Below are 19,227 nucleotides of genomic sequence, written 5' to 3' on the forward strand. Positions count from 1 at the left end.
TCGTAATCAACAAAAACGATCAAAAGCCATCAGAAGGGAATTTGTCAATTCCATAAGTTGCTGGGCATTATGCCTTAACGCAAATATTTGATCAGTGGAACTCATGCCTTTTCTACAACTAACCTGTTCATTTCTAAGCTTTTATCAATATACTTGCCCCAGTCTACTGAGAATAATCATACTTTTTTTTTATGGCAACCGGCGTAAGTGCCACCTCTGCAGCTAGAGCAAATGTTAGACATATATTGTAAATTATAGGCAGAAACCCATCCTGAGATCCAGAATTACTTTTGTAGGATATTTGTCAAGAGATCATCAGTGTTTTTCCTTAGCTTCTTGCAAATTCTGTGCTGACGATTCGTCTTATCACATTCTTTACGACGCTAACAACAAAGCCAGTGGGTTAAGTTAATACCGAGACCTTCATATACTATAAACAAGATATGTGAAATACTTTCTTAATTTCAGTATATATAATCAAGTGTTTATCGAGATTTTACGTCCTTATCACACAAACAGAACTTGATTCTCCATTTCTTTTGTTTTCTCGTAGCTGTTTTGCAATATATTTACGCTTACTTCACAACTTCATCTCTCTCACTGCCTAATTCTCCACTTTCATCGCTTCACTTCCTGTCAATTTTCCTATCATATAACATTTCTCTCTCTCTCTCTCTCTCTTATTACATCCTAATGCACTTCCTTTTCCTTGACTCCCCTTCACTATCTCACCTTTAAATAGGAATTGCGTCAAATGCAGACAGGGACAGTCGAGGACCATGTGATAGGAAACTAGACTATTGCAATTATGGCGAAAGCAATCACACAGCGTAATTGCATGCACGGTCATTAGATTAAATGTTACGTATGTCACATAAACGCGCATAAAAGCAGATCACGAAATTACCATTATCATTAAGACGATACCAAGAGGATTGCAGATGCGCAAATGGATTGTGCGAAATGCTAGAAACAGTATCCCACTGCCTGGCTATTGATTCGTCATGTAGATCTAATGCAACGGATGATCGCAGAATGTTAAACAGACTTCGAACATGTTTTTGTGGTATCGGTTTAATGGGAGTCAAATTACTCAATTATCCGGAGATGTCTTTTATACACCGAAACCTGAATCTACCCTTCATAACGCTGATAAGTTTCTCGATTAAAATCCAGTTATGTATATCGTTTGCATTAGTGTGGACTGAGGATATGAAAGCACTATGTAACACTAAAATAAATAATTATGTATGTTAAAATAATCTCTAAGAATGGAAGTATGGCCAAAACGTTCAATGAGAGAGTTATTTACATGTTAAAAATTTTGGGATTTTCTTTTATCAGTTGCCCTGTGGTAAGGGCGTAGATATCGCAGAGGCAATTTTTCGTTCATTACGTTTACATTATTCTTTACGTAAAGGGCGAAAGAACAGGCAACAATTTTCCCAATCGATTCCATGCTTGAAAAGTGGAAAAAGATCGAGAGGAACCTAATCAAAATAAGATTTAACCCCGGTTGGAAGATGGAAAGTAACAGAAATAAACTTTTATGACTCACATTTCCAAAGATGCAAAGGGCTTTCGCTGTAGATTTGAACGACAGTAATCTCACTTATAAATTCAGTAACGAAAACGCAAAGCCATATCTAATACCAACCAACTCTACAGTGTAACAACTTTCAATTCGACGCTGCAGAATTATTACGCCTTATGAAGTGGATCCAACCCCAGTGGGAGACCAGGAATCTAATTAAACCTTCCCTCGACACCCTTAAACTTGAAAGACGACTTGAATTCAAAACATTCCAATATCTTAAGCTCTTGCTAGGAGAGTTAATAACCGATTTGTCAGGTTCCTTAAGAATTTGTGAACATTATTAATATTACTTCTAGTACTACTGCTACTACTATTACTAATGACAAGACTTTCAAGAAATGAAGCGGAAAAAATGTTTTCACTAAATATAACGACAACCGAAAAGTATTGGATTAAAGGCCAGATCAATATCTAAAGATAAGTGACTATCTATTGCTATGAAAATAAAAGTCTGTCCTACGGGTGATCGAATAACAGTTATTAATAAAATACGAACCAAAACAAGAATAGAGCATACAGACGGTCTTTAAAATTATGGGTCAAATAAAAGTACTAAAAGCGATTTCACCACGTCTCTCCGGGTAACTCTTCTGTCGCAAAACATATTGTATAATGATTAAGTTTGGTAAATATTTAACAATGGCTTCGGCAGATGTATGAAGAAAAAGCTTCAGAAAAATCCCAAGAGGTGATTATTTTTGACAGTTTTTATAATAGCAAGGTAGAAGATAACCAGAACTCCATATACCTACGAGAGACTGACTTCTCATCTTGCACTTAGATACCACTATGTAAACACAGAAATTATACTATTTAGTTGCTCATGGTTTTGTAAAAGATATCTTGGATATTTTTCCACCATAAATAACGAATGTTATCATAGATGACAAAAATTCCACGTAGTTCCTGTTCAAGATGATTTTAGTATCAAGTGGCCTTTGTATCAGCTAATCTTACTGCCAATTTAATGTAAATGTGAGTAGAAATTTTCTCAAATTAATATTAGTCGTAGATGATAACTTTCAACTACAGGTTAACAATGAATCAAACTTGAAAAACCGGTTTCGCAGATAAGTCAAATAGAATTCATACGTTCTTGGTTATCTTGAAAAATTTCTTTGCCGATAACTTACAAAATCCGAATTCAGCTCCGGCAACTCACCCGGATAGTGCTAGACTTCCGAAAGGATTTCTTAAAGATGGAGGTATCATGACATTCGAGAATGCTGCTCTTCCATGGTCTAGATTTAGGGTAAACATTCTATTTCAATGACTGCATAAAAAATAAAAAACTAAAAGATGAAATGGAAGCAGTATATCGTTTGGTTTATGATAAATTATAGTATAACCAACAAAATAAACACTACCAGTTTTGATTAGACATAAAAATTTGATTCCTTAATAAAAAAGGTATATACGATTATGTCTAATCATAACATAAAGATTTGGTATGAGTTCAGTTGTAAGAAAGGTCCTAAAACTACACAAACGGGTGCCATATCATTCAAGAACAGCAAATAATCAGTGCTGTTTTTCGTTAGCAAACAAGAGCAGCTTGAGAAACACCAGGAGATACTAAAGCGCAAATTACTAACAAAATATACAGGCACACTATAAATAAATTCTGTTATATAAAATAGGACTCTAATGAACACTTTTACATGAGCGACATCAAATGTATAGATCTGAAAACGTTCGGCAACGTGCTCCTAGTGCAAAATAGCTAAAGCCATTCGTAACTTATGATCTACAATAATGCACTTCATTTCTTTGTGATGGATTACCAATGCGGATTTCATGAGAGGAAATCATTTGTATTATTATCACCAACCTCCTTCTCTCTCTTACTGGTTGGGAATTTTCTGGGACGTTTCCAATTCCAATAGTCCTGGCACTTTGCACTCTTCAACCTGATTTAATTTTCTTTTTCTTAGATTATCTATTATTTCCGATTTCCACAATCTATTTTTCTTCAACCTCTTCATGTTAGCTGATGGTAGTTTATCCAATACTTTTCAACCACAGCTTCCTGTTTTTTATATATATTTTCTTTGACAAAATCATAGTTGCATACCAGTATCGCCCTCTTATTTCCCGATTTCCATCTTTATTTTCAATCCACACTTCTCCGACTCCCTCTCCTCTCTCATTCGATCTAAATTCTGTTAACTTAAAATAATCTATTGTTTGTTCTAAAACCTGTTTTCTTTACCTTTTTATCAGTCTATCTAATTTCACGGCTTCAGTGTTAAACTTCAATGCAAAACAATTAATATCCGTTCCCATTTCTCTCTGTGGTCTATATCAACCTCCCGGATTTTACAATTTCCATTCTTAATTCTACTGTTGTACGATCCATACGTATTCCCACTTCTTAGGGAAGGTCTATCAGTCTATCAAATCATCTTATATAACGATTTCCAAATTTAACTCAATCGTCGTACAATAATGTACGTTCCCTGCCATATACCTACCTGTCAATCAATCTAAATTCACGACTTCCATTTCACATCAAACCTGCTGTCGAGCAATCAATATCAACTTCCACTTTACTCTCGCTCTTCTTCACACACACACCCACACACACAGACACACACACAAAGAGGTGGGGGTGGGGGGCGCCGGGGAGTCCTCCGCAAACTACCCAGCTCCTCTTCCTCCTCCTCCTGGGGCGTCCTAATACCCAAATCAACTTTTCCATCAGAGACATACCAAAGATGATCCGCGAGGACCCGCTACATCTCCCAATAGCTGGGGAAGAGCAAATTGGATCTTAGTCTGGTTGCTGGCTGGATGCTGGTGGTAGGCTAGGTGGGTAGGTAGGTTTCGACGATATTGCTGTTAGGGGAGAGTTTGCCCCCTCAGATTGTGCAGATATAGTGGGGCTTTCAATTCTATACGGCGTCAGTATGTGCTTAGTGAATTTTATTTATATATAAATAAATATATCCTATATATAATATATATCAGTATATGTCATACATATATATACAATAAATATATATATACTGTATATATACATATATATTATTCCCTTTGATTGCAAATTATCTCCAGGGTATACTCAATTCGGTATTCATGCACTATTGTGGCTTGATAATTGAAGTACAGTAATGTCATTCGGAAAAGTAGCGATTAATTCACACACACAGACACACTCCACACACACACACATATATATATATATATATATATATATATATGTGTGTACACACACATATATGTATATATATGCTATAAGATATATATATATATATATATATATATATATATATATATATATATATATATATATATATATATATATATATATATAAACAGTCCTACTACATTCTTGCTTTACGTGGTGAATCAAGGGTTAAACTCCTAAACAGAAAACGTCCATGTCAGTTTACGACCTGTAACAGTAAATAACAATTTCTGACCACAACTAGCTTAGCAACTGCCTATGGCTTTGAGCACTAATGCAATGCTTCCCAGGGCAGAGAGGGGCGCTTAGTAGGGGCTATGGACACCTTGGAGGAGGAAATTACGAGTCAACGGTGGATGGGATTCCTGGTTAGTCAGCTTTCCTCAAACTACTACTACTGTAAAATGTGGAGGCTTAACAACGCAGCTTTACTTTTCCGTATTTGCGAACCACCAGGTAGTCGGGGCAGGGGATTTAAAGGCTGAATAAAAGTAATTTAAGTATATATGGCTGAGTAAACATTCAATAAATAAATTGACATTTAGGCTATGAAGGACAGGCTCAGGAAATACTCTCTTAGAGGAAGCGTTCCTGTTCGAAAAAGAAAAAGAAAATATAAACTTTTTGAGGCCATCCATACAGGCAATATACTAAATCCCTTTTATTATTTCGCATTTTCTCAGGGACAAAATAAAAACAGCCACTTTCTTAAATATCAGAGGCCGCCACAGGCTGTTCCTCTATGACGTCAGCAGTCTAATCTCTTTAAGTAACATTTATTCGTAGTAAGAAAAAATAGGGTAACAGTACATTAACGTTAAAAACTATAACTACAAGGAATTCCGATATCAATTACATCACTGGCATAGCAAAAACAACAACAACAACGACAGATATGAAAACCTAGAGGCTTCCAAAACGAAAACAAGCCAAAAACCGAATTAGACAATCACCAATTCTTCCGACGCCATAACCACCTGAAACGCCCCGTTTGGAGAGCCTCAATAGATTCTTACGAGATTATCGACTCCGCGGAGTGAGGTGGGGTCTGAAGGGTACTCCACCAGGTAAGCAAATCTCCCATAAGGTCTCTCCTACCCCACCTAACTTCCCTTTAGACCAATATCGGCCCAAACATTGAATGTCAACAATAGATAATTACCTGGGTGTTTGCTTAAGGGAAAGTAGAAAAGTCAGCCAGGATGGGTGCAGATGAAACCATCCTTTTATGGAGCTGGCTCATAGCAGGAAGCCCTTGCTCAGGGTTAGGGAGCCGATCATGAGCCATGTGCAGTGCAGTTGCAAATGAGGGGTTGAATCTCCAGGAGAGTAAAATCAAAGACGCTGATGTTTAGTTGTGCAATGAGCACAACACGACAGCGATTTCTTTGCTGAGATAAGCTAACAACATTCCAGTCTGGCCCTGCTGCCTTCTGCCTGCGATTACATCATTTGCTTTTCATCAAAGTTCATCACCAATCTATCGATCACTGATCAAAAAGGAGTCGCTGAGGCAATTTCATACCCAGATGGTTACGGCGTCAACAGGTTTCACTACGCATAGTTGGCATTTTATTTATTTATTATTCGCGTTCTTGTTTGCGTTGCAGACACCGTCTCTTTGAATTACTATGAGCTAGAATACTTGATAACCTTAAACCTTTACATATTCTAAAATTTTCCTCCATTATTTAATTCGTGAACGTAAAGTCAACAGAGATAAAGCCAAAATTTTATGTCTCTTAAATCTCTTAACCAAACTTACCTGCTAACATTTTCTGTTTGCTTCTCAGCTCAGAAGTGAGAGTTGAAGAATTATGCAAACAGAGTGAAAAGAAGTAGGAATTCAAGTTAGTTGGACACACGTGGAGAAATGGCGGGAAAGATGAAGAACAATGAAATATTGAGCATTAATAGCACAGACAAACACAATATATATTTCCTGAAGTGCTTCTGAAGGAGTAATTCTAAGCCATCTTTCGTCACAAATACCTGGGTCTGTTTACAGAAAGCTATATGACTCATTCTTTCATGAATTACTTTCCAATTACCAGGGAAGTTCTTTTCTTTGGGGCTAAGATCCCCTTTGTTTCGTAAATGAACTACATCACGGTTCTCTTCCAATGATTTTTTTTCGCCTCTTTCAACTGCTATATAGTGATTTGTAAGCCACATTTAATTGATCTTCCACTTTCTATTTCTGAGAACCGAAATGATTGTTTTCCTCGGTCTCAGACGCGAGTTTGTGTCATTTTTGGCAACAAGCCTATTACCAGTGTCATTTAGTTCTTTCTTACTTATAGAGAAGTAGATTTGGACTGGGACGTTTGTATGTACAGTTTACAAACATTCTATATCTGTACGTGAACTCTCATATACTCCGTATATTATCAAGCTTTAAGCATAATAAAGCTTAGCACTAATGACATCCGTCTATCTCTAAATCATGAAACACACTAACTGTCTGTCAATCAAGGGATCATCGGAACCATACAGTGGTATCCGTCAAGTTTAACTGTCCATTAAGTTTGGTCAAGTGAGGGCAGCGGGATAAGGGCGGGTTGATCGGCTTAAGAGAACAGATGATGCCTACGAGGGGCCATTGCAGCTGAAAGCGAGGGATTAAAGAAATGAAATACTGAAATGGAATACTTTAGTGTTTCATTCGGGAATGGTCCTTTATCTAAGGAATGATAGATAAGGAAACGTCATTAAATTTGCCATGGTTTCTTCCTGTTTTCACGTGTAATATAAATAGCTCTTGAGCATGAGTATGGTGGGATTGCGCTTCAGATCATACGCGAGGGCAATCGAAGGCGCCTTAGAATTCATCCCACACTTCATAAGTATTACTTAACCTACGAATTTCATGCCTCACTAAATGCATTGCAGATCTGGCGTCAGTAATCAAGGTTGAATAAGGCTTCATCTAAAAAAAATTATTTATTCCTTAAGTCCATTTTATTGATTCCAATATACCTGCTTATTCATGCAATCCGTGAAGATTTGAAGAAAAGAAAAAGAAAAGTTTTTAATGATTTTATACGCATAATCATCAGTATGCACCCGTAATAATTAATTACCAAGTTATGCATTTCCAGTACTAGTTAAATATTAAGCTATGCATCAGCCGCAATCAAGTTTAAAATCGTAGTTAATCTGTAATAATTAAATATGAAGATATGCTTTATCTGTTAAGTTAAACTTCATCATTTATAACTAAATATCAGAGTGACTGTTAACCAAACAAACATAATGCTTCAGCCACCATAAATAATATCAAAATTATTGCTAACCAGCCAGTACAAAATATTGTGTTATGCCTCACCCACCATAATTAAATATATCGGTACTCAGGTGCGCGTTGCTTGGAAATAAAAAAAAAATGAGTTTCTCGAAGGCAGTGCTTCCTTCCCTTAGGGCAAAGGCTTAATCAATAGAGGAAGGTATAGCTAGTTACATCTTCCCTCTCACGCCTCTGCTGCTTTCTCTCATTCCTCCTATACTCCCGCCTACGCCCCTAATGACTCCAGTAACATTGCTGTTATACGCTACTGAGAATGTTATATTACTATACCACTACGTTCATTTATGCTGCTGCAAATATTGCGAACATTACTAATGAAAGACTACTATTAATATTACCAACATTTCTTGAATGCATTAATGATAATATTATTAGCGTAAGTTATAATATATTTTTAATATTATTACATTTTTATCATATACTTTTGCTAACGTCATTAAAATATGTAATCATGTCGATGCTAATTACTTGAACTAACTATAGTATATCAATTCTTTTATTACTGCCCAAGCCTGACTGTGTGAGAGAGAGAGAGAGAGAGAGAGAGAGAGAGAGAGAGAGAGAGAGAGAGAGAGAGCGTGGGTGTGTTACTTAGTAGTACTAACATATGACGAGCACCTTACAGACTTTACTTCCTACCTATCTGAGAGAGACTTACTGAAAATACCAAAGTTTAAGAATGATATAAAAAATACCCAGTCTCCTACTGATGCTTTGACTTTAAGGCACAATTTCGCCCACGTGCAATAGAAAGCTTCTGACGTCCTCTCACAAGTGCGTACATGCGTGTGCGCGTCGGGCTTGCGTGCATGTCTGTGTGTGAATTAATGTGTCCATTCAATTTTTGCCTTATCTTCCACGTCAACCATGTAAAAGCCCCAAATAATGTTTTTATTTTTTTTTATCTGCAGAGCAAACTGGCAGAGCAGATTAGGATCTGTATTTTTCATTTTGAAGTTTTGTCGCTCCAAAATGGCGTTCCACAAAAGGAAATGGCTGTCCAAATTTTATTTTGACGTTACAAGCAAAAGGTACTAATAAGCGGCCAGCGACTGCAGGCGGAAGTCGCAGAGACTTTTTGATTAGCGTACATTAACGAGAGCATAAAAGCTAGTAGAAGTACGAAGAATACGTGAAATTTGCTGTTTAGCGGACTGAATTTTTTTCTTAAGAATTTCACTACTACCATAGATGGAATCTACAGCGGCAAAAATCCAACTAAAATAATAATTTCACCTAAATATTAAGTGGCTTCCCTAAGGATATTTTGAAGAAGCTAAATATGAAGTAAGGGTCTTCTTAGTCTACAGGCCTTTTGAATTACCATAAAGTTAGTTATAAAATTTTACTGTATTAGGAACAATGAATAATTAATGCGACACCAATATATACTTTACGGTTATACAAGAATAGAAACGATTACGCAAAGCTAGAAACCATGGTTAAACTTCTAATAAATTTCTTGAGGGTAACAACATTGAATGCCTTCACAAAGCACTTAACAGCAAACAAACAACGGGAGAAAAATCCATAATTCCATAACAAAAAAACTTAAAAGCGTTTGCGTGTCATTTTCCCGACCATGTTTCCTTTAAAAATAAAGTCTGTTTCTTTTCGGGGGTCTCCACATACACTGATGGAAGGGGGCGGGGGTAATTATCATCGGTCATTATGAGTCAGGGGATCAACGGATCATATATCTACATGACGTCAGCGAAGGAGGAGGAAGTAATGCTAGAGAGAGAGAGAGAGAGAGAGAGAGGAGAGAGAGAGAGAAAGAGAGAATCCCCAGATACACGATCTCAGCGGCTCTACTTTCCAGGAAAACTGAGAGACTGGTGGGTGGGGGGTGATCAGAGGAGATGAATGGAAGGGGTGGGGAGGGGAGGGGGGGGGAGGAGCGTGCAACAACAGGAAAGGAAAAAATAAGAATATTGGCGAGACATTCTCAAATTCTCCAAGGAGATCTTTGTTTACCCCATTTGGGGGATGACGCACAGCCGATGCCGTTTCAACCAGCGCCGTCGGAGGAAAGGAAAACCTCCCTTGAATAATGATGGGGTTTCACCCGAAGAACGCACCGTGATCCTTCTTCTTATATCCACGGGGGCGGGGGGTTTACTCCAGGCCATTTTGAAAATTGCCTCTATTATTTTTCTAGCTAACTGACCGATTTGGTCACTTATTGGACACACTACTGTGTGGGTGTATGTATATATATATATATATATATATATATATATATATATATATATATATATATATATATATATGAATATATAAATATAAACTGTAAAGCAAATTTATAGTTCTCAGTCTTTTAAGATATTCGGTAATATTAAGAGAATCTTACGCTGCTGGATTTATGAAATTACCTTCAACTTTTGATAACTAATTGTTTAAACTGATTACCATATTGCGAAAATTGTAATTTTTAGCTTGTCTTCGGTGAACTTAGAATATACGTCACTGTAGTTATAGATTATTCCATGGAAACTTACCATTTAAACATCTTACATTAGAATCTACAGAGGATAATTCTACGAAAGAGAAACGCCCACAAAAACAACAAGCCAACAAAACCCAGCAAATATGTTCATCAGATACAACGCATTCACATCTTTCCATCCATCTGCGCATCTCTTTCTTCGTTAGCTGCCTTCCTCTATCCGACCATTCATCTACTACTTTCTCTCTTTGTCAGATGCCGCGTCGTCCCATCATTGCCGAAATGACATTTTTTTTTTTTTTTTTTGAGAGTATTCATTTTCCCCCAGCCGCGACTTTTGCGTAAATATTCAAACCCGAGTCTCTATAGCGAAGAATTATTCTTTGTTAGGTCTTGCGCTATCACGACGTTCCTGAAATTACAGCCTTTCGGGAATCATTTTCTCCGGCCGCGTATCTTTTTTTTTGGCGTAAATATTCGAATTATTCTCTCTGTAGTAAACAGCGGGGAATATATGACTGCACCGTTGCGCGGTAGAGAAAGGAAATGGATATAATAATATTTACTTAGAATGAAAGGGAATGTTCCCTGGATATTTGGGGTCTTTGAAGATGAACGTTCACGGACGACAGGAAACAGCAGTGTAGTAAGTTGTGGCGTTTAATGTAATTATTCACGAAACGTGTTAGTAACCTTTAAAACAACATCTAAGACACATTTAAAGATTCAAATTGCCTGCTTTGCCGACTTTAGTATAATTTGAAGGAAAATCTTACAAAAATATTAAAATAACAGTGGTGATGAGACACCATTAACAAAAAAGAAATGTATATATATATATATATATATATATATATATATATATATATATATATATATATATATATATATATATATATATATACAAGAAATAAAATACGTAGAAAGTTGCTATGAAAACAGAGCTTTTCACGAGACAAATATCACCAATTTTCCAAGGTTATTACAGCAGGCCTAAAGGATAACTCTCGTAGGATTAATACCTATAAATCTCTTCCAATAAGAGAATGATACAACACGACTTCCAAGTGGTGTGGAGCCCGTTACTTTGGCCGAGAAAAGAACCGCAAGGATTTCGGAGTGAACATCAGTTCTATTTTTATTTCTCTCTCCCTCTCTCTTTCTTTGAACATCCTTCTTCATCCTGTTCACCTTCATTTCTCTCAGGACATTGGCCTTCTACTTCACCTCATATCTTTCTCTCGGGACATTCCATATCTACTCTCATTCTCCTCCTCTTCCATATTCTCCCTCTTATAACACCTCTACTTTTCCCTCTCGCCTCGCTCTTTTTTCTATTATTCCCTGGCCGTAAGACACTGACAACAACGCTGCCATAATGAAGCAGAATATCTACGAGCTATACATTACCAGCTACTGTAATGTAAAAAAAAATCTCTTTCAAGAGATATATATGTATCGCCATATGTTGGGTTTATTTACAATCTGACTTTTGAGTCTACTGTGTGAGATATGGTCTCGACCCCGATAAAGAAGTTACCTAATGACTAAAAGCAGTTATATGGATGTAGTTAGTACTGATTAAGCATGGTGAGGGTTAATTGTACCTACAAAAAGACCTATGTTTTGACTTTATATAGAAGGAAGACCTACAAGAGAGTTGAGAAGCGGGAAAAAAACACTAATCGTTCGAACGGAAAGCCTTTTATTTTCTCTATCTTTCAGATTCCATATGCTTTCCTCGAAACATTTCTATAATGTTTCAGGAACGGAGGACGGACATGTTTTCTTTAGAAAGTTTATGTTTCTTTTTCATCTCAAGATTTATGCAGGCCTTCGCTCCTTTCATATCATATGCCATACTGAATGATGGCCTTGTTCCTGAGAGTGCAAGGCCACTGATGATCCAAGGTTAAAAGAAGATTCAAGAATGCTATGAGCAATACATAAATCACAAACCCTACTTACTCGGTAATCAATGATGTCTGCTGCACGCTCCACAAAATAATAATATTTCACGTACAGCATCACCGAAAACAAAAACAATGCAAGAATTTCCAGCCTGGTTTAGTTACAGGAGAGGGAATGAAAAGAAAATGCAAGAGGAAAACTATGAAACCACCGATAAATTAGGAAACGCTCGACCTCCATTAACTTTGAAGTGATGTTAGGAAAGACCTAGTTAACTACAAACATGTGGTAATGGAGCTGGGTAACCTTGTTAACTCAATAAGTGGATGGAGGCCTCAAGTATGGGAATAGGCAAATCTATGAGAGAGGAAAGGTTGAGAGAGTGCGATTATATTTTCCCAAACATCTTATGTACCCAAACATCTTATGACTTCTTTCAAGTTGTTTTCGTCTTGTACGTGGCTTACTAAACTTCTATTTTTAAGAGAGAGAGAGAGAGAGAGAGAGAGAGAGAGAGAGAGAGAGAGAGAGAGAGAGAGAGAGCCTGTTTGATTATCCTCTCATTTCTAAAACGGAGAATTCTTTGCTTTATTCTGTGTTTTCTGTCATTCGTTTGGCTTCTTGAAAAAGAATTACGTTCGACATTACTCACGAAGGAAAGCTGACAAGCAATTCATTCTCTACCACTGACTAAGTTCTGGGTACGTAACTATGCTCGTATCGGTCTCTTCACAGTGAGTGATAAATCCCTGCCAACTGATGTCGCATGACACTACGTGAGATGTCATTATGCTGGCAAACAAATTACACTCAGTAACCAAGGACTGAAGGTAGCTGTGTTATGTTTGACACCGCGAGAGGATAAAATCTGCGTTCCGAGGTAAGACTCATTTAGTAATAATCTTGCTTTAAGATACTGAAAACTTTAGGCATTTTGCTACATAGCTGCTGTATTCTGAAACTGTATTGTATATCTTGAGGAAAGGAAAACAAATCGATAAAATAATGCCATTGGAAATAAAGAATGTTTACACTTGTGTATCATGTTACTAAAGTAATACTGCCCGTATTAATCAGTGGTGTTCTATTGCATACATGAATGGCATATTGACATAAAAGGCCATTTTCCTTGGCCTCCTATGTTTTGGTAAATCCTCTTCCAAGACACAGGCATACTGACGAGATAGTTAAAGAGATACCTTTGTTCTTTGATTATATCAAGTCCCATATTTATAAGGTATTACAGATATAGAAACGCCACTGATAAGGTATCCTTGCTACACTTAAGCTACGATGGGAAATTCAGTAAATTCTTCGTATAATTTTGTCAATTCATAAAACCATAAGCAAGGTAACCTGTTCATCTGTAGATGCCATATTTGCCATATTTAGAGCAGGAAAATGGCCCTTCGTTTTTAAAATAATGCCACGAAGTTGAAGCTGACAAAAAACTTATTTGAAAATGAAGTGGAAATACAATTACTGTAATGTAAGGAAGTTAAAGATGAATGAGCCTTATCCTAAAGTGAAATTATAACTCATTAAAGCATATTAGGTCCTCTGATCCTGCAAAAGTATATCTCCCCCGAAATAATATCTGCTGTCATTTTGCAAAAGGCAGAAGCAGGAAGAGTGAAAATGTTTCTCTCATTTTTGATGGCTGTCTTTCGGCCTTTCTCTCTATTGTCTGGGCGTCATTTGCTCTTCCTGCATCTTGACACGGCCGTGGAGAAGAGCTTTTCCATTTTGATTCTAAAAATATATTACCATTTTATAAAAATAAAATGCCAGGTACTGAAGTATAAAGTCTACCTGATGTCGAACGTACACGAAGAATTAATATGTAAAACTGAGAGAGAGAGAGAGAGAGAGAGAGAGAGAGAGAGAGAGAGAGAGAGAGAGAGAGAGAGAGAGAGAGAGAGATTATTCAGGGAATACACGAGAGCAGGAAATTTAATTTATAGCTGAGGATGAGGGTAGAAATGACAAACATTGTAGAAGATGAAGTCTTATATTTGCCTTGTGATTAATAAGGGCGACGTACACAGTCAAGCATTTCCTGGGGCACCGTTCATAATATCTTTTACGGGAGAGAGAGAGAGAGAAAGAATTAATCTTTCTCTCTCTCTCTCTAATATATATATATATATATATATATATATATATATATATATATATATATATATATATATATATATATATATATATATATATATATATATATATATATATATATATATATATATATATATATATATATATATATATATATATATATATAAATATACCATTTAAGAAGATGCACAAAATAGACTGGATGTTATGTGTGTGTATGAGAGAGAGAGAGAGAGAGAGAGAGAGAGAGAGAGAGAGAGACAAAAGAGACTGGAGAGAGAGAGAGAGAGAGAGAGAGAGAGAAGAATCGAGCCAAATACATGTAAGGTCAGGAATGTTGACAAGAGAGATGGCTTTTGCGTCAACTTTGTCAAGTAGAATACTTGATAGATAGTCGTCGCATAAGCAAATAGTATTTAAGGAGGCGTTAAGTACGTCCCACAAAGACTGTAAAGACCCAAACAAGTTACCCTGAGTCCTTTAGATATTTTCTGCTTACTGCTAGAACTTCCTATGCATGTTAATCACGCAAGCGAACATGTTAATTTGGAAACTTCCAAAAGTCTATGTAAAGTGGGTGAAAATAAATAGATAGGAACTGTATCCTTCCAGTCTCAAGACTCTCTAATAGCATCCTTTCTATAACGAGATGGTACCCCTGCCCACCGTCAGTCAAAATGTCACTGAAAATTAGACTTCGTTCTCCGAAATCCCTGTTATGACCAATGAGAAAGACGAGGAATTTCAAGTATTGAAGAAAAATGTGGTTAAACCACATTACGAAAGGCATTCCATGCATCAGAAAAAAAGGTAACATTAGGATACTTGGAGATGTATGATTGCCAAGTCCACCAGCTGCAAGAACTGTGTGATCCAGTTGAAGAGGAAGTCAGTATTCAGCATCGACCAAGAAGTCTGAGTATGGGATATGATGAGGTATTTGAAACGGTATTTTCTTTTATGATTCCGGGAGGTAAAATATCTCACGTAAATGACTCATCGGAGCTTCGTTTATATCTAAAACTAATATGAATTTACAGCCACTCGTGTAGCCAGGAAGACAGACCGAACCAACAATGGACGGTATTTTGCATGACCGAGAAAATTACACAACATTAAATAAGTTAGCACTAATGGTCAAGTAAATGACCCGGAAAATGGAAAGGGGATTTGTGAACGAGTGCGTCCACGATCTAAATCATTTGTCCTTCCTCCCTCGACATTCTCTTAAAGGGGCTTGAAGATAGAATGTTTACTTTTCCCGTTACCCAGGAGCTTTGGAATTCTCTCGACCTCAGTTTTCCCTTCAAAAATGACCTGCATTTCGCAGTCTTCAGGGTTATAAAACGACCCTTCTTTTAGGGGACGGGTATGTCACTTTATCCGGGTTGAACATAAGACCTTTACTTATTTCCCCCTTTTGACAAGTTTTCTTTCCGACTGTAACTGAGGCGGCCTTAATCAAAACAGAGTTTCTAGGAACAACGAATTGCTCATTTGCTAAGAGAAGTCAAATACAACAATACCGAAATCTTTAAGAAGGGGTAAAGAAACTGGCTGAGAACAGCCCCCGCCACCCCCCAAAACGGCCAAGTCGCTTCAAGCAAAACTGGGGTAAACGACCTTGCAGCCATATTTAATAAGCGCAAGAAAAGACCGCAACAGTATAAGCATATTTTCAAATGAGCAACCTGAACTGCCCTTCAAGAAAAATTAGAGTTTTCTATTAAACTAAGTTTGGAATTTACTGTAGCCCTTTTTTTCGCATGTAAGTAAATTCTAGAATATTCTCCTATTCCTGAATCGTAACTTGCTCAATTTTTTTATTAGTTTACACTCGTCTTTGAGAACACATTTATGCATATGTTCCCATTTATGCAGATGTATACTAGCAAACAGATGTTTCTGAGCAAATGAATGTAGGTAATTTAATTTATAAAATATTTGAAACTTTTTATGATGTTTCAACTCGACTCTATACTTATCAGAGAGAGAGAGAGAGAGAGAGAGAGAGAGAGAGAGAGAGAGAGAGAGAGAGAGAGAGAGAGCTCTCTTCGCCTCAGCTTTTAGTAACCAACTAAAGTACTCACCAGAGAGAGAGAGAGAGAGAGAGAGAGAGAGAGAGAGAGAGAGAGAGCTTTTTTATCTAGCTGTTCTCGTCTGTGCTTTTAGCAGCGTGTATACTCATGGATTATGTATGAGGTGTAGATGAGTAACCCCGCTGATGAGAGGAGAAATTTCACATCTGTCGTAGCACCTGAACAAATAACATAATATACAAAGTTTTAATAGGGTTAACTTAGGTCATTTCAGGTTGAGTACTGTACCAAAGCACCATTGCTACTTATATATATATATATATATATATATATATATATATATATATATATATATATATATATATATATATATATATGTACAAATTATACATATTATATATGCACATATATGTGTGTGCATGTGAAGACTGGGACACAGAAACCAACATTACAAAGTCTGTCGAAAATTGTACCCCACGAGTTTCAAATTGATCTAGATTCCACTCATATCCAATACATTTCATTTTTACTTCTGGTGACACAGGTATCGTATATTTTTACATATGCTACGAGAAATACTTATAAACGCAATATCCCATACAACACACGTACGGCAGCAAATTGAGACTTTTTTGTTACTAGTGTACTGTATTTACGCTATGCTCCTGATTAACAGCGTCAGGAGTATGATAATATTGGAACTAACAAGTCTAAACTGGCAGATATAAGAATTACTAGTTCAACTGAAGTCATTGGCAGTACCCTGCAAGTTTTGAACACTATATACTGTGTGTGCGTGTATGTATATATATTTATATATATATATATATATATATATATATATATATATATATATATATATATATATATATATATATATATATATATATATATATATATACACACACACAAACACATATGTATACATATATATTGTATGTGTGTGTGCGTGCGTGCATATGTGAGTATAAGCGCGCGCGCGCGAGCTTTCAGAGGCACACTTCAACTACCAGATGTCAAATTGGACACCGGATTTTTCCTCTTGCTATGTTTGTTTTCATTTGTTAAGCGTTGCTCGCTTATTTGTTTGCAATGCTGCTTGTGTATACGTACTGCAACTGAGGTGGCCTTAATCAAAACAGAGTTTCTAGGAATAACGAATTACAGTACACATTTGCAAAGAGAAGTCAAATACAACAATACCGAAATCTTTAAGAAGGGGTAAAGAAACTGGCTGAGAACAGCCCCCGCCACCCCCAAAACGGCCAAGTCGCTTCAAGCAAAACTGGGGTAAACGACCTTGCAGCCATATTTAATAAGCGCAAGAAAAGACCGCAACAGTATAAGCATATTTCCAAGTTCGTGTTCCTGCATGCTCCCCGAAATAGCTTTAACATCAAATAAATGTGTGTTCGCAAACGCCAGCGGTGGCCCTATTCCAGTACATATCTTTCAGAAAGTAATTTGAGAGAGAGAGAGAGAGAGAGAGAGAGAGAGAGAGAGAGAGAGAGAGAGAGAGAGAGAGAGAGAGAGAATACTGGTATCGATTCTCCACCTTGCAAGCATGCATGCTCTTGTTCAGCTGGTTCCCAAGAACGGCAAGCAGTCTAACTTCCCTTGTCGCTCGTCTGCTCTTATCTCTGCTCTAGATTATCGATTGTCTCTAGGGATTTAGGACAAGCTAGATTCCAAGTAGAACCTACCTTTCGTGACTCAATTTTGGAAACTCTTTCTGAAAAACGTATGGAATATTACGTTTATACAATTAATTGATACGTAATCCCCTGGGATAACTGTAGTCGTTTTCATGAGTATACAAGTTCTGCTGCTGTTAATGTTAAATATCCTGTTCCTATTCCTTAATGTGGTGTACTCAAACTAGTTCATCATTATGCTTTTTATATATTTTTAATTTTGCTCACAACTCCCTCTCCTATGTCGATTGAGTCCTCTATCAAAAACGCCCACCCAAATAGCACGTGGATTTAGTAAAACTTCAACATTCTACTACAAAATTTAAAATAATTTTTGGTTTTTAATATTCAAAATTTTTGAAGTAAATTTAACCATCTACGTTATGCCCTTTCAACTAGTTAAATTATAAGTAAATTTATATACTAACATTTGGATACTTTGTTCCTTGTCTCAATAATTTTATAACAGCTGATTTACTCTACTGAAAAACAACGAAATAATTAAATCAGTCAGTTGACTACCTTTCCACTCATTTCGCAGCTTGGTTAACTATTTTTCCTTCTCAGTGGAGTTTCAAAAATACCCTTTACCGAGGCTGAATTTTATTGCCTTAACTCGCATCGGAAACTGTGGTCATCAGGAAACTGGAATCCTGGAAGGCTGTTTCCAAAAACAGTTGGTTTTAGTATTATTTCTTGTTGCGCTCAACCAATACTTCACAGTGCCACTTAATTTTTACGATGGCTTGTTTCTCTCACTTTCTCTTTCTCTCTTTCCGGTTACTTTCCTTTCCCCTTTTCATTTGATATTTTCAGCATTTCATATTCTCTGTATTATTTACCTCATTTATCTTCCTCCTAGCTTCATGCAACCATTTCGTTCAATCGTTCCCCTTTATTTGTCTCAACTGTTTTCTTAAGTTTC

General features: G+C 36.7%; 1 protein-coding gene across 4 annotated transcripts in view; it reads right to left on the reverse strand.

The window, feature by feature from the left end:
• LOC136836843 (protein tincar-like) overlaps window positions 1–19,227 on the reverse strand; it is a 559,592-nt gene that overhangs the window by 21,966 nt on the left and 518,399 nt on the right. The window lies entirely within an intron of this gene.

This window comes from Macrobrachium rosenbergii, chromosome 1 (genome assembly GCF_040412425.1).
Source record: "Macrobrachium rosenbergii isolate ZJJX-2024 chromosome 1, ASM4041242v1, whole genome shotgun sequence".
Taxonomy (NCBI): domain Eukaryota; kingdom Metazoa; phylum Arthropoda; class Malacostraca; order Decapoda; family Palaemonidae; genus Macrobrachium; species Macrobrachium rosenbergii.